The sequence below is a fragment of the Lepisosteus oculatus genome, chromosome 5, assembly GCF_040954835.1.
Source record: "Lepisosteus oculatus isolate fLepOcu1 chromosome 5, fLepOcu1.hap2, whole genome shotgun sequence".
NCBI lineage: Eukaryota > Metazoa > Chordata > Actinopteri > Semionotiformes > Lepisosteidae > Lepisosteus > Lepisosteus oculatus.
The window spans coordinates 28,148,901-28,165,158 of NC_090700.1; the positions used below are offsets into that span (position 1 = coordinate 28,148,901).

General features: G+C 36.9%; 1 protein-coding gene across 4 annotated transcripts in view; it reads left to right on the forward strand.

Moving 5' to 3' along the window:
- The first annotated feature begins 10,480 nt into the window (after nucleotides 1-10,480).
- The window catches only part of syt2a (synaptotagmin IIa), a 186,875-nt gene continuing 181,097 nt past the window's right edge, over nucleotides 10,481-16,258 (forward strand). For all 4 annotated transcript variants that reach the window (XM_015342330.2, XM_015342328.2, XM_006628280.3 and 1 more), the window contains exons 1-2: nucleotides 10,481-10,571; nucleotides 10,735-10,798. The gene's annotated coding sequence lies outside the window, so the exon portion shown is untranslated. The remainder of the gene's footprint in view (nucleotides 10,572-10,734; nucleotides 10,799-16,258) is intronic.

A 16,258-nucleotide genomic window follows, 5' to 3' on the forward strand; every position in this document is an offset into this window, starting at 1 on the left:
ATATAGTAAGTGAGATCCAAGGACTTGATCAGTGTAGTGCCATACAGTCAGGTTGTCATTAATCTCTTGTTGCGACCTGATGTTTCTGACGCAGTGAAACAGGCAGTGTGAAATCTATAATGAAGATTGAGTATGATGATGTGTCAATCTTAGCAAGATGTCTTGAATTGTGTGCTCCAAAATCTTGGCCTGTGTGATTAAATGCCTAGCAGTAAATCCAGGGGTGGTCATAGAAGTTTAGGAAAATAAGCCAGAAGCAAAAATAAATTTCAAAAACATTGCAAAAAAAGTATTTACAAAAGAGAAAGGAACAAAAACAATTGTAGTTTCTTTCACCAATATCTCCCACATTTTCAACTGATTTGAGAAATAACAAAAATAAAACATCTAATCATTTGTGCCCAATCAGCTATCTCAATAATGTGATATATTGCTTATGCAACAGTCACTCAAGAGTGTCAGTCATGAATACTAAATTAAAAACATCAATAACATTGAACATAATAAGATTTTTTTTTAATCTTGAGACTTTCTCTAAAACACTATATATATATACAGTATATATCAGGTGATCTATTTATTTTCATGCCTAATATATTAATACATTATCTAATATTAGTATATTAGCTGGGTTTCAAAATATCTAGAAGGTTTTTTTTGTTCATTGACTCTAAAATAAGATCATTATGAAGCAAATATTTTAGCAGAAAAAATCATTGTCTTTTTGAGTCTACATGATTATTGTAGGTGTGTTGGAGAATAACTTCAGACATACAGTATAATTGTACCTACTATAAACTTGAAAAAATATATCACCTTTCCTAGGTATTAATGAATGCATTCATCTTTGTTTATCATCCGGAATTACTTTTTGAGATCTGATTGAGTATCTGCATGACCTCAACAATTCAATTAGTTCAGCACAAAAAATATTGAACACTTGATTTCAAAATCAAACTATTTAAAGCTTGCAAGCTATTTAAACTTAAAATTAAATATCTGAGTGTTCTGGCTATTCCCTGGCTTCATCCTTAATATCACATCTTGTTGCTTTTATACTACTTCCAAAACAGATCTGTTCTGCAGGATTGATTTTAGGGACTTATCTTTGATCGCTGTCAGGGGGCAAACAAGATTATTTTCTGGATATAGAGCAAATTCAAAAACTGAGTAAGAGGGATTGATGGATGTCACAAGAGTGGCCCAGGGAGGTTTAATAAATTACAGCAGGATAAGAAGTACTACTAGTTTATCCATGTGACATCTGAGCAGACAGAGAATGACCAACAAGAGACTTCTTTGGCAGAATAATTCAAATAAACTGCTTTCTGTGACAGAAGCATTTGACAATTTGTCCATCTGTGCTTGTGCAGTCGATCAAAAATCTGTCCAAATAATCATAAAAATTCTGTTATATTTTTGGTCCCATTTGAAAAAAGAAGAGAGAGAGAAAAGTACATATGAAGAATATATTTTGCAACATGTTTAAGAATATCGTGATTAATTATTGGATTGGAAATAATGTATAATAATACAATGTTTAATACTAAAATACTAAAGTCCTTTATCACTAGCATGCCAGTATCAAAATATTTTTATACATCCTCTCAAACAACTATAATATAGATTTTGTCACGCCCTGTACATAGGGCTGGGCGATAATTCGATAATGATATTTATCGCGATATAATTTTCCCTGATATAATTTTAACAAAAGTTCGATAAATGTTCGATATATATATTTATGCTTTACGCATGATATACGCATGCGCACAAAATACTGCGCGAGTGTGCGTGAGTGTTGCAGACCGGGCAGCTAATGTGGTCTTGTTCACCCACACGGTGGTGGCTGACAGGATTGTAGTTAGAGTGGAGAAATGAGCGACACTGAAGCAAATGTTGTGCTGCCAACGACAAGCTCGAAGGACAACGACATAGTCAACAGAAAAGGTCATTCAACTTCGGTAATTTGGAGATATTTTGGCTTTTTACGATCAGACATAAAACGGAGCACTTTAAACTTTGCAGTCTGTCTGAGCCATCTTCTATGTGTGTTTTATCACACTGTAGTATTTCATTTTTCTATGAAGATATTTATTTTGTAAATTTTACTCATGCATATTTTGACATAAAAAAGACTTGAATACTCTCTACCTCAGATCTGTTGAATGTTTCTGCTGTTTGGCAAGTGTTTGTTGTGTTCTTAAAATAAAGAGTTGTTTAGTTTACCAATTAACTGTCTGGTTTCTTTAACTTTCACTCAGGAAAACAAAAACTGCCTTTAAACTTGAAAGAAATAATGATTTGACATTTATCGTGACAATTATCGATATCGACTGATATGAAATTTTTTATCGTGATAATGTTTTTGACCATATCTCCCAGCCCTACCTGTACACCTAGAGGGTGCTCTACTTCTGTCCTGTTCCTAGTTCCCTGTGATTATTCATGTCTTTCCGGTGTATCTTGTTGTGTAGCCTATTTACTTCCTGTGTCTGCTCTGCTCCTTGCTCAGCACTGAGGGTATGGATGTGATGAGATCCACCTACTGTATTACCAGGTCACCCCATGTCCGTAGCCTGAAGGCATAGGTTTCTATACCAACATAGTCCGACCCCCTGAGCCTGGGCTAACCTCTGTGTTGCCTCTTTTGCCACTATGCATAGGGTCTCTACTTCTCTCCTTGTTATTCCACAGCATGCCCTTCCGACATCCGTGACAGATTTGTTTTGTTTTAATGTGTATGCCTATTGTGATTCAAAATAGCCATGTACAGAAAAATATCGAAATAATGTCTTGTTTATTTTAAAGAAAATTCAACATATCAGAAAAAAATAATTGTAACATATGTAATTTTCATGTTTGTATAGTCATTATTTTGTCTCTTCTCTGAATCATAATATACTCAAGCTGATCTGTGTAATATTCTAACCTCTGATAGTTTGAAACATCAGGTAAATCATTTCAAAAGCATTTAAAAGAAGAAAAAATAGTGTTCTGTTTACAGCAGAAGGACTAAATAATATTCTTCACAGATCCAATTTTTACCATTAAGCATGTAACAAAGCATAGTCCTCATCAATCATGTATACCAGGTTGTCACGATTGTAGTCCCTCCTCCTTAAGGGCGCTCTGGCTCTTTTACTTCGGACCTGATTTTGTGCACCTGCCCCTTGTTCCAGCATCCTTCCTGTCCCCCTTAAAATCCAGACACCCACTCAGTTCGGGGCTCTGCATTGATTCCCATATAATGCGAGCCCAGGACCTGTAATCGCCTGGCTCTGTTATGTTTTTAAGTTTCTGTTTCTGTTCCTGTTCCCCCTGCCGGTTCTGACCTGGTTCCTGGTTTTAACCTGTCTGTTCTCGGATGGACCACCTGGCCTTGGACTTTGCCCATTTTTGGATTCCCCATTTGGATTACCTCTGGATTGTTTGCCCTGGACACCTGCGCACTTTGGACACGCCGCCCCGTATTCATTCCCGATTCCTCACTCCACCCCGGATTGTGTCGTCCGCATAGGGTCGGGAAAGAACTGTTTCGTTACACAGGTGTTTTCGACAGGAGGAATGAGAAGCCCAGGAAATTGTCAGGAACAGTTCTTTCCGGGCCCTATGCGGGCGACACGATCCAAAAGGTGAAGAAACAATAGGGAAAAATATCATGCAGGAGTCGGTCAGGAGACAGGGGGGCGTGTCCATGCAGTGCTAGTGTCCGGGGGGAGTGAATCCAGGGCGAACAATCCAAGTGTAAATCCAGAGGTGGAATCCAAGACGGGAGGTTTAGTCCAAGACCAGGGGATCCATCCGTAGTTAAAACCAGAACCGGGTCGGGACCGGCGGGGCAGGGAATCAGGAACAGGAAACTAAAACCATAACGGAGCCAGACGTGGCAAGACCCCGGGCTCTCACGACACGGAAATCAATGAGAAGCCCCGAGCAATCGCCTGCGTCTGGCTTTAAAGGTGGAACTAAAGAGGGGCTGGAATAAGGAACAGGTGTGGGAAATGGGACAGAACGAGGAAGGGCTGGAGCGCCCTTAAGAGGAGGAGTAACGATCGTGACAGTACCCCCCTCCTTTCCAGGGCGGCTCCGAAGCCCTAGACAAAACAAAAAATAAAAAGGATGGAGTCCATGTTGCCAATGTGCCATCCGCGGGACCCGAGTGTTGGCTTCTCATTCTGTCAGGAACAGTTCTTTCCGGGCCCTATGCGGGCGACACGATCCAAAAGGTGAAGAAACAATAGGGAAAAATATCATGCAGGAGTCGGTCAGGAGACAGGGGGGCGTGTCCATGCAGTGCTAGTGTCCGGGGGGGAGTGAATCCAGGGCGAACAATCCAAGGGTAAATCCAGAGGGGGAATCCAAGACGGGAGGTTTAGTCCAAGACCAGGGGATCCATCCGTAGTTAAAACCAGAACCGGGTCTGGACCGGCGGGGCAGGGAATCAGGAACAGGAAACTAAAACCATAACGGAGCCAGACGCGGCAAGACCCCGGGCTCTCACGACACGGAAATCAATGAGAAGCCCCGAGCAATCGCCTGCATCTGGCTTTAAAGGTGGAACTAAAGAGGGGCTGAAATAAGGAACAGGTGTGGGGAATGGGACAGAACGAGGAAGGGCTGGAGCGCCCTTAAGAGGAGGAGTAACAATCGTGACAGAAATCTTCAGAGATTCTCAAGAGGTTCCCTGTAACAAGGGATTTTTTTCACCTCCAGTCTTGCATAGGTAAAATTGATAATCTCACAAAGTGAATATACTTAAAAGTTCTATTGACCCCCAGTTTTGCTATTAATATTTAAGAAATACAATATTATAATTTACAATATATTTTATTTATTTAATACTATAGTTTATACATGATCAATGTATATTATAATTTATATTTTAATGGACATTAGTTTGATTTGATGAGGCATCTTATTGAGAGGGAAGTCTTACATTGAGACCTTTTAGTAATGAAAGTGTGAACACCCTGATCTTGACAATGTTGCTAATGCTCGTAATGATTCATGGGGAAAACAAAAAAAATATTTAGTGCAGAATTAATACAGTACAATTAAAATCATGATCTCAATGCAATGTTTTTTTCACATATTCATTTTCGATTATTTATTGGTCACATCCCGAGGCAAAAATGGCACCTTTTATAAACTAAAACTATATAGTATCATCATTTCACTGAGGGTAAAAACCTGAAACAGATCCTATTGTGCCTTTTCACATTGACAGGGGGCTCCTTGAGTGGCTCAACCAGTAAGGGGGATCACTTGAATGCAGGCAGAGCTCTATGATCACACATTCAAACCTGGATTACTGTTTGTAACTAGCCAGCTGTCACTGGGATTCCCCATGCAGCAGCACATAATTGCCTGAGCGCCACCTAGGGCAATATAGTGGAATTGCTGACAAAACAACCCCTTCAGCTGCTGGGTGCCTGCAGACATCCCTCCTTGATGTCTGATTGGAGGAGGGGCACTAAACATTTGCTACAGGACTGCCTCACATCTGACATAGTAAAAGATGAATAGTAAAAGATCGTTTGGAGAAATCTTCTTACACCTCTTCATTTTCCCATTTCTGTAATCACAGAGTTTGTAGGTGTGTATAAGCCAAACTGTGAATAAACATACCTGTACAACTCGATATTTCAAATCAGGAGTTATAAAATGATTCTAAATTTAAAAAAAGATAGAGTTTATTCTTCTCTCTTACCTTTTTTTAAGTAATCTTTCTACAGATTTTATAAAAGATTAAGTGTATTAAGTGTCTAAATCAATAATCTTAATTCTTCGTTTCTCAGGTTAACTGTCAAGTGCTACTTATTTTATTTCTCTGGTTGGTTTCTCTGCTTTAGCTAAATACTGTAATAAACACCAATTTGAAACATTTACCCTCTGAAACGACTAAAGAAATGTCTTTTTTACCATTTTAATTTTAAATGAATCTTCAGAAAATCACTGTAGTGTGTGTTGATTAGGATGCATTGGCTATTTCTGGAGTAGACTCAGAAAAATTGCCCTGTGTGTAAAAAGGAGAAGCAGTCAGACACTATGTTGCTGCTGAAATTTCATCTTTTGCACCAGTGAAAGTGAACTGTCTAAATAAGCATTAACAGCATATTGCTGCCTCTCCTTTTCTAGCTCTTACAGCTGCCCTTGGCTTATTACAATGGCCGTGAAGTCCCAGCTGGTCAAAGGCCACACTTACTGTCACCTCTTAATGCATTATTGAATTTCGTCATTCAAGTATTGATTCATACACTAATTGAAATCCCTTCTCATCATTTCTTAGCCTTTATCATTGCCCCAGCCTGTTCAGTGACATCATTTCCTCAGCTGCTCTAAATAAATTAACAACTCCCCTCCAAAGCCACAGAGTAGCCAAGCAAGTGGTGGTCCTGTGTTTTTTGCTTCCTGTGATTAGCTTATGCAAACAAATGCCTAGTACTAAACTAAAATTAAATGTTAAATGTAGAAGATGCTTTATCATTCTGAGTTAGTCCTGTGTTTTCACTGATATGGACAAAGACCGTAGCAAAGCCGCAGCCAACAAAGTCCTACAGTGGCTCATAAAGGATAAACATTAAGGAATAATTCTCAATAGTAACATCAGTTTCCAAAGAAACATAAGTCCTATACAGACTTGCAATTTTAGATTCTTTACATTTTAGATCTGTTTTAAACAATGCTTTTTACTACAGCACTTGCACATAAATCACAAGCTGCAAAGCAGTGACATATAATTAATCACTGACTTAAAATGAATAGCAAACAATAAATGCTTAAAGTGTTTTATGTTCTATCATGAGCTCCAGTTTGCAGGCTGTTCTGAATTTATTTTATGCATAACTTTACACCTTTTGTTTTAAAAAATTTAAAAAGCTATGCTTTTTTTTCTATAATACATCCAGGACATGAAATGAATGCCGTTACTTGTAAATCTGTTAATCTGTAGTAGCTAGAGAACAATATGGCTGTTTATTGGATAGCAGACAATCTTGTAATTGTCTGTTCAAATAACACACTGTACCCCAGTAATTCAAGTATAATTATCTTCTCCTTTATGCTGAACATGGAGAGCTTGGGGATTGATTAGGATTTATTTCATAATAGCAATACTATAGCAAAACGATTGTGTGCTATTTCACCAATGGGGTATGTAAGTTTAAGATTTTTGTTCTCAGAGCAGACTTAGTTGTCTGTCCAGAACAATACAGCAATAATACAATTATGTATATACTGTACTTATGTGCCTTACTCAGAAGAAAAATATTATGTTTGTTACCTTTAACATTTGAAGAAAAGCTACCAGAAAACTTGATATGCCTGTCTAGACGGAGGAGAAGACTAAGCTTTCTTACCAACTCCACTGATAGGCCACTAAGTAATCACTTCCCCACTCTTTGGATATACAGTATAGTGCCCACTTAGCTCCTTTATTCCTTTTTTTCATTTTCTCACACTAAGTGTACATGTGTTCCCCTGGAAGCTGGTTTCTAAACCATACCTAGCTTGATCAACACACCACTTTTTCTCTTTCTAAGAATGAATTCAGAAAACCAAACAACTATTTTCAGTGTTGCCTGAGACCTTGGACCTGTGTCTTGTATTACTGTTATTTAGGAGATTTGGAAGTGGCCTCTTTGCCCACTTCAATTTTGGTATTTAAATGAGCAAATCTTATTTTATACTGTCTATTACTATTGTTTTATTGTTATTGCATGGTCTCTAGTTGTCCACTCTGTTTCCTTCCATTTATTCTTTTTTTACAATGTCTTTCTTTTTTTGGAATGACTCCTCTCTTTTTGGAGTTGTCTGCCTGGTCTCTAGATGCTTGATCTGCCATTTTTTCTTTCTGATTGTTATCCTTACATATTTATGACACTTGAGACAGAAAAGGGGGGAATGATTCTACACCACTGTTTTGCCTGTCACCTGTTTTGCAGCTAAATAATCATTGGTGCCTCCTTCCAATCCATGTTTCCACTTTGTGCATCGTGAACTTAGTGCAACTACTGTATGTTCCCTGGGCACAACCTGTCGTCCATGCACCGCTTCCCATGTTCATGGTGTTAAGTGTAGCAACACAGTAAATCCCTCACCCTGGTGTTAAGTGAGCAATTCTATAACGCCAGTTCACAAAGAGGCTGATATTTCCTTATATTCAGACTGTTTCTAACAAAACCAGAGCAACTGGAGTAACAAAGCACACAACCATGATAGTATAGCTGTCTGTGATTTATCATGCCTGGGTTTCACAATCTCAATCTGCAGATATGCTCTAAACCAATTTTAAAAGTGTATTTGACTGACATTTCTGTGCACTACATCAAAATTGATAGGGAAGCCCCTGGAGACCATTTACTGCCTACCCTTTTTCTTAGGGGTACAAGATACAGTACATCTGTCCTGCCTATCCCCAGTGTGTGGCTAGAGATACACACTAGACCAACGTGTTCAACACCTTCTCGGGCTCTGTGTGAACCTCTTTAGTTGAAAGATCTTTTCTTACTGTCTACTGTTGTATTGTTGTATTTTGCTTCCACACCTGATATATTAGTGCCCTCCATGCCCTTTAAGTGCAGGGTGCTATTCTATGTTTGCCTGGTGAGGGCTTAACTGTGTTGCTACACCTTAATGCTGTGTTACAGATTATATGTGTCATATTTGTGATGTTAGTTCACAGAGTAATCCTTGTTTTTCTCCTTTTTCTATACAAATCCTTTTTTTCAGTCTTTATGTGCCTTTACATAACATGATTTTTGTTGCTGTTTTATAGAGAATACAGCAGAGGATGTCAGATTCAGTAAAGGTGAGTCACAGAGCTAAACATTGTATTGTATCATATGCATTATGTCTTGTTCCAGAGCACATTTCACTAAATCTCATTTGGTATTCATTCAATTATCGTAGTGCATTCTAACACAAAGCTCTTACCAGGTTGATTGATGTGCAATTGAATTATCCTAATACTAACAGAATAAGAGAAAGGTCAATACATCTACTGCAAAGTTTCTGTTGCTTAGAAAAAAACACTTTAGGAATAAATAAGTAGAGACACCCTCAGCTATGATTTAATCATACTTCTATTTTGCAGATTTCAGGGTTGCTGTGTAATTGGAGAGGGATCTGTCTAATGAGTCAGTAGACATTTCTATTTCACTTCAGGACTCAAGAACACAAATAGTTCCCCAGGAAGGTCTAGCATGGCTTTAGAATACCCTTTGTGAGGCTGAGGTTTGTAAACTTGATAGCTTCATCAAAGCCCATGTCTCTGCCATTTTCTCCGCTGTGTTTTTTCTAAGGACATAATTTGTTGAAAGTCTTTTGTTTCAAGTTTTAAAAAGTCTTAACTGATTACTTTAAATTTATGCAATATATGATCAAAAATACATTCAGATTTTATTTCCAGTGCGTATAGAGCTAAAAACACATGACATCAGCTATAATTTACTGTAAGTCAAACTTTTGTCAAATGTTTAAATGAAGGAGGAAGCAATTTGCATCCGTGACTGTCCCTGCACTCTTTGAGTCTAATGTGAAACCTGTTTAGTTGCATCTTAAAAACACTGATATTTTGGAACCCATTTTTCAGCATGTGTATTACGAATGCATTTCTGAGTAGAAAGGTCTGATCCACAATAAATACCACTTAAAATTGATTTGGTCTCTCAAGTCGTGTAAGATTGAGACAGCCCATCCCTGCAGATAAGATGTTTTACTTCCCATTCAGAAATAAAAGAAAATGTAACTTGAGTTGGCATGGTACTACATGGCTACTCACAGAGCATCTCAAATAAAGCGTTGTATAGTCTTGTGCTTTACCCACTGAGCTACCTCCAGGCAGATTTTAATAATTCATAAGACAGGCACATTAGCTGTACAAAAATGCAGCTTGCTCAAAATCCCTGGTCAGAAGAGTGCTCCAGCATCACTGCACCCACAATGTAAAATGGTAAATGTTAAACTCTTACTGTATATACAGTACTGTACTACTGCAGAATGATTGAACTTTACACACCAAGCCTTTATTATATTAAAAAATACTGCCCAGAAACGATAATTCCTTTATTATGCTTCGATATATATATATACTGTGCTATACCCATTCTCACACCTCTTTTCACTAGAGTCCTTTAGAAGTCTGGATACTCCATTCTCTGCAGTATACTGCTCTGCATCTCTGCTCTTCTTATCCATCCGTTGATGTGCTTCCTCTGCTCCCTTTCTTGCTCCCCCTCCCTCTCTTGCTCTCTTGCTCTCTTTCTCTCTGCGCATGAAATTGCACAGCTCAGCATTTCTCTACAGGCACATAGAGGAAAAGAAAAAAAAATGAGAGGTAGAGTGGGGGGCAGGGCAGGACTGGTGTAGAATCCGGGATGCACCATAAAAAAGCCCCCTCCCAATTAAAGATGAGGACTTTTATTATTGAACGGCAGCTCAGCCAATTAGATTGCAGAGCCACGAAATACAGCAGGAAAACACCAGAGGGGCTAGTGGGAAAGAAAAACTGCAGTGTGTGTATATATATATTTTTACTGAGCTAATCAATTTAACACCTCCATCCCAAGGTTTGTGCTTTTGTGTATGTGCATGTGAAAATGTATTGAGGGCAAAGAAAAGCTGGTACAAGGACTGTTTAATAGGACATGATTCTCTTTTTCTTGACTACATAGAGAAAAAGTACTGTATATTGAAGAATCCTGAAGTGCTGGTTGTCTCTTTTTCTTTAAGAGTCATTCAAAGTGTCCTGAAGGAACTGCAGAAGTTTCTCCTTGGGAAGACGGTTCTGTACACGGTAAGATAACATTAAACATTTAAAGCTGAGCTGGTTTGTACTGTTAATTATACACTCCATGAGTATTCTCTTTTCTTTGCTTGTCTTCTTCACATATTTCTTTGAATAAGGTTTCCCTATCTTGAAAACTTACAGTATGTATAAAAAAGGGCTAGTTTTAGAATTAATCATCTTCCCTGTGCTTTTTTGATGAGATGAGAACAGTTTAGAACAATAAATTGTTACAATGAGACTTCCAGCATCTGTCAGCTTAGTTTGTTTTTGTGTTAATGTTGTCTTTGAAAAGTGTGTACTGCAGTATCAAGATATCTTGATCCAGGACTTTACAAGCATGAGGTCTGCTGCTGTCAGGTTTAGCTCTACAGTATGTTGAGTGAATGTAAAGTGAGCAAATGTACATAATTTACCTGTACAATAATACAGTAAGTGCATTGAAATGTGAATCTGGTGATATGTTGAGGAGGAAAGCAATCACGATAAGAAGAAGGTAATATGAAAGGGTTTAAAACTTTCAGTGACACTGCAATAAAACAACACTAAATAATACATGTACTAATAAACCTGCTAGAAATCTACATCAGGTGAAGTACCAGTTAAGCTTTGAGAAAAAAAAAATTAAATGCCAATATAATTCTTACAGAAAAAACTTTTTTTGAAGCTTGGACATGGTTTCATTTAAAATAGCTGTACATATTATTAAAAATATGGTCATAATCTTATTTTGTGGAATATAAACTGGTAATTATATTGATCAAACTAGAGGACAGTAGAGGTTTAGTACAGGATAAAATACATATTTTTGAGATACAGCATATAGTGCATAATGCATACACTCACTTGCCTCGTTTCTACTCCTAATGTGATTTTAAACCAGAGTTCATTATAAAGAGTATGTTAAATCGAATCAGCTAAAATAAATAAAACCAAGTCTACCCTTTAACTTTAAAAAATATATATTTTTGCAATGTTTTTTTAAGTTATTTGCAGCTGTCCTGGTAACCTTAACTGTGACCTCAAAATGTGAGACAAGAGTGCTTGTGATTCTGCATCAATCGGGCTGCAGTGCTGGAGCAGTTTTCACGAGATACTGTATAAGGGGTATGCAGACATGCATCTGCAGTGAAATTAGAAACAGGGACTGCATTTATGAGTTTTTTCTAATTTCTGAGCAAAAACGACGACAATGCAAATAACGTAACTAATGTAGCTAATTTCACAGGACCAGTAGCTTAATGTAAACAGGCAATCATTCCTAAAACAATACACTTGAAATGCTTTTTGTTATTGACTTCAGCAGTTTGTCATATTCCTGCAGCATGTTTAGAATATACCCTTTTCATTTACTTTCCAGGAAGCCTAAATTGATGGTCAAAAGTAATTACCATAGTTACAGTTGAGTTATTTAGGTTTATACCAGAATTAGAACATTTCATATGCACATATAGTTTTAAAAGGAACAAATACATTTTTGTTAGAGTACCCCTCTCTTCACCCACCTATAATATTATATTTTACAGACCATTACAATTCATGACTTTTAAACAAGGCAGAGTATACAAGGCTATTAGACTGTGCCAGTTTTAAACAATATATAAATTATATCTAAACATTTTTATTTTATTTTCTCGAATGCATAATAATTGCATCTCTTATCCAGAAATAAGAGAAAAATTTGAGTAAACAAAATTACATTGTGACACTGAAATCTGTGAACGTGGTATTTTAGTGAACTGGGCTCTGCATAATCTAACGCACAATCGTCTCAAAGAAAATGTAATGAGTAGTTTTGTTTCAATTCAGAAAGGAACACATTAAGATGGTGTGTGTATACTGTCTCCATGCACAATTAGAAGTGAGGAAAGGACTAACAGTTATTATCAGACAGCTCAGTAGGATTAGAAGAGGTGTTATATTGCTTCTGCACACAAAGAAAGCATCTTTAAAATAACAGAATTTAGCCTTTTGGATTGTTGTAGGGGAGTGTGATTGAAAATCCCATGTACTCAGGTCATAGAACGGGGTTATAAGTGAAATTTGGGAATTTCACAGAAAGGACTTCCAAGAGGCCCAAGCACATCATAGTGCTGAAAATGATATTGACTTATAAAAGTAAGGAGACTTTCATGCAATTGTCTGAGAGTTAAAGTAAGATGCAGTTAAGTCAAACTTGATTTAATTATTAAGTGGAACTACTGTTTTGTCAATTCTGGAGTGCCTCAGTTGTAATTCGTTAGGTACCAGGAAATACATCAGTTTAAAAATGTGATGGCCCATTATTTGTTTTCTGATATATCTCAATCTATTGTTTTTGGTTTTTGTCAGTGAAGTCAAAAAATCAATTATTTCTTAAGCAAGTTCAATGTTTCCTTTACAATTCCCTTTTTATCTGGAGTGCCCCACTCAAGTTAGGGAAAGTTATAGTATTTTAACTGACATTAAACTGAAGTCTTCTGTTGCCACTTCACAGGAAGAGTAATGTACTGTATATTGTATTGGTAACCCACAGGATCATGATTACTCATACCCCATATTTATTCCATTATTTCTTTGGTAATTCACAACTGCTTGTTGGTATTTTAAAAGTGGAGTCCAAAGTAAGGTCAGTTATATCCTCAACGATCTCAGAAAGTTCTGTAAATGGGTGGATTGAGGAAGAAATTCTCCTAAAGCTGCCCAAATGTTTTGATCTGTTTTTATTTGTTTATGTTAAGATGTATAAGCACTGGTACAGTATCGAAGATGAAGCATTGTAAAAGATAGATCATGCATAACTCCTCCCTTAAGTTGCATCTCTCAGAACCTAAATAAGAACTATACTAGAAGAGTAAGAAGACTTAAAACAAGTTATTATCAGAATCTAAATATTTTACAAAGCACTTTCATTTCCTGGAGTCTTCCAGCAGTTTTAGAAAGCATTGGGAAAGCCATAATCCATGATTCACATGCTGCACTTTTAGAGCATGGTTATTCTTAGGAGGAAATAAGTCTGTACTGTCTTTTGGTTTGCTTGTAATGACTCCTTCTCTTATATACTCTTCAAAAATCCAAATCTACAATACATCATGAGATAAGCATTAGCCATTAGAACCTAAATCATTTTTTGTTCTTGATACGGTGTTATTTAACATATGTTCAGGAAAAGGTTTAGTTCTCATCTTGCTCTCTCACTCTCCTACACATACAATAAATACTAGAACCCCTCACTCCACAACAAATACAGCTCCTTCTTCTTTCAGTCCTCGTTAGCGAGTGGGGCTGTGATAGCACCGATCTTCAGCCAACACAGTTATTTCATCATCCAGGCATGTTACAGTGACACCAAAGTATGCTATCCCTTAATGTTTGTTCATTTCCCTTATTGTTTGCTCTTTTCATCATTACTAGAATTTGACCAAAGTACTGAATTCAGTCAAAGTGAGAGGTAGTGTCCTTCCACTACCCAAGCTAGTACAAAAGTATTTTAATACTTTTAACATTCAATTTCTTTAAATGCCACTTGAGTTAAACCTTTATTAGACTAAACACAAGACAATTTTGGAATACACTTGTGATATGTATGTTTTTTTATCTGTGTGAGTCAAATAAACTGATATTTTAGCCTCCCACCCCAACACACTCATATGTTTTTCTTTTATGTCTGAAGATAAAGAGAATATTTCCAAGAACACATTTCTGTTTATTGTCTTTGATGAAACACTTGGCTGATTGGTCAGAAATAACGACTGAAAATTATATATATATATTTTTTTTTTATTTACGATATTTAGTATGTCAATTGTAAACCGGAGGGCATTATCTTTTCGGAGATCTACCGTAGCATTGTAACATATGGTTTCTCAAAGCTCTAGGACTCTGGGTTTGAATTCAACTTTGGCCTGGGGTTTGCGTATTCCCCTCCATGTTTGTGTTGGTTTTCTTCAGGTGCTTTGTTTTCTTCCCACTTCCCACAAACATGCAGGACAGGTTTGATTGGTTACCTAAAAATTTAAACTGAACACCCAACCTCATTACTCTCTTATATTCTGAACGGCTCTGGGGACTCTCTGCCTTAAGCTCAGAAACTAGGATATTTAGGAAGAAATCGCAGTGAGAGAAAAATAACCACGCTGTTTCATTCTGCAGAATATATCTAGCTGATGTGTCACTGAATAACAGCTCAATAAGCATAAGTAGTACAGAGCTCAGAATCTTAACTGATTGCTCGATAACCCAGAAAAGGCTCAATTTTTATTTCTTGCTGCAGTCTTGTTTACATGCTGGTCTCATGAGTTCCTAAGAAAAATAGTAAAACTTGAGAAAGTTCAACGAAAACAAAGATATCCAAAGAGCACTGAAGAATTGAGGTGGTGATTAAGCTTGTGTATGCCTGCCTAACTGTATTAAATACCTAATAAATTTGATAGAAACACTTGGGCCATTGAACACAGCTTCTCTATCATGATGTTATTGGGCCCACCCATCTGCATAGTTTTCCATTACATTTCTGTCACTGCAGAAGTGATATGTGAAGCTCTATGATTTGTAAAAAAATATAAGCCACACACTGTATTCCTCTTTAAAATCAGGGTCTTTAAACTAAATTCATTTTCAAGTTAATTCTTTTTCTGTTCATTTGTTTTGTTTTTCTAAGTTAGTACAGTAGCATTAGTAAGGTCTGCATTTATATTGCTGCTTTCCAGGGACCCATAAAGAATATTTTCATTTCTCTATCAGGAGTTATATAGAACTATCTTTGCCATCATAACACCAAATATTAAAAAAGGAGAATGCTTTTTTTGTGTTGTTCTTGTGTTGTTGAGCTGTTTAGCTCACCACTGTGGCAGACCAGACGCATTAGGACAAAATCCATAACATGAATGTGCCCAAAGCACAAGTTACCTACCAAAACCTACCAGTGAAGGATTATGCTAATAAAAAATCTGATTCATATTGAGTAACCCCTAACTTAATTTATGGCTCTGTGCCTAATGGATATGGTTGTAGTAAGAGTAAGTGACAAATGTTTTAACTACAGATTTTTTTCACATATCCAATAGTATGGTGTGTCATGAAAGTCTTTAAAGTTTTGGGCGACAGCTGGAAGAATTAGAATAAATCAATATAAACACCACCATTTTTTTCTTTGTTCATAGTAAAATCCCATTTGCCTGTCATCAAGAAAAAGAACTGTTTGAAAAAGAACCTTGTGTGTGTTCATTTTGTCATGGAAGTGCTTTGTATAGTACGTACTTCTCGTATCAATATTGTTATGTCAGCATAGGATGTTTTTATGTTATCGTTATTCATATGCCAGGAAACATTTTCGAGTGACAACTACAGTCTCTGTAAAGCTAACATTAGCAGTATGAATAATTTAAAATGTCAAATGCAAGGAAGCATTAAGTCCCTGAAATCTAAAGCTAATATAATTTATATCTAAACTCTGTTTTATCCTTCCATTGCTTACTATTAATGTGCTCA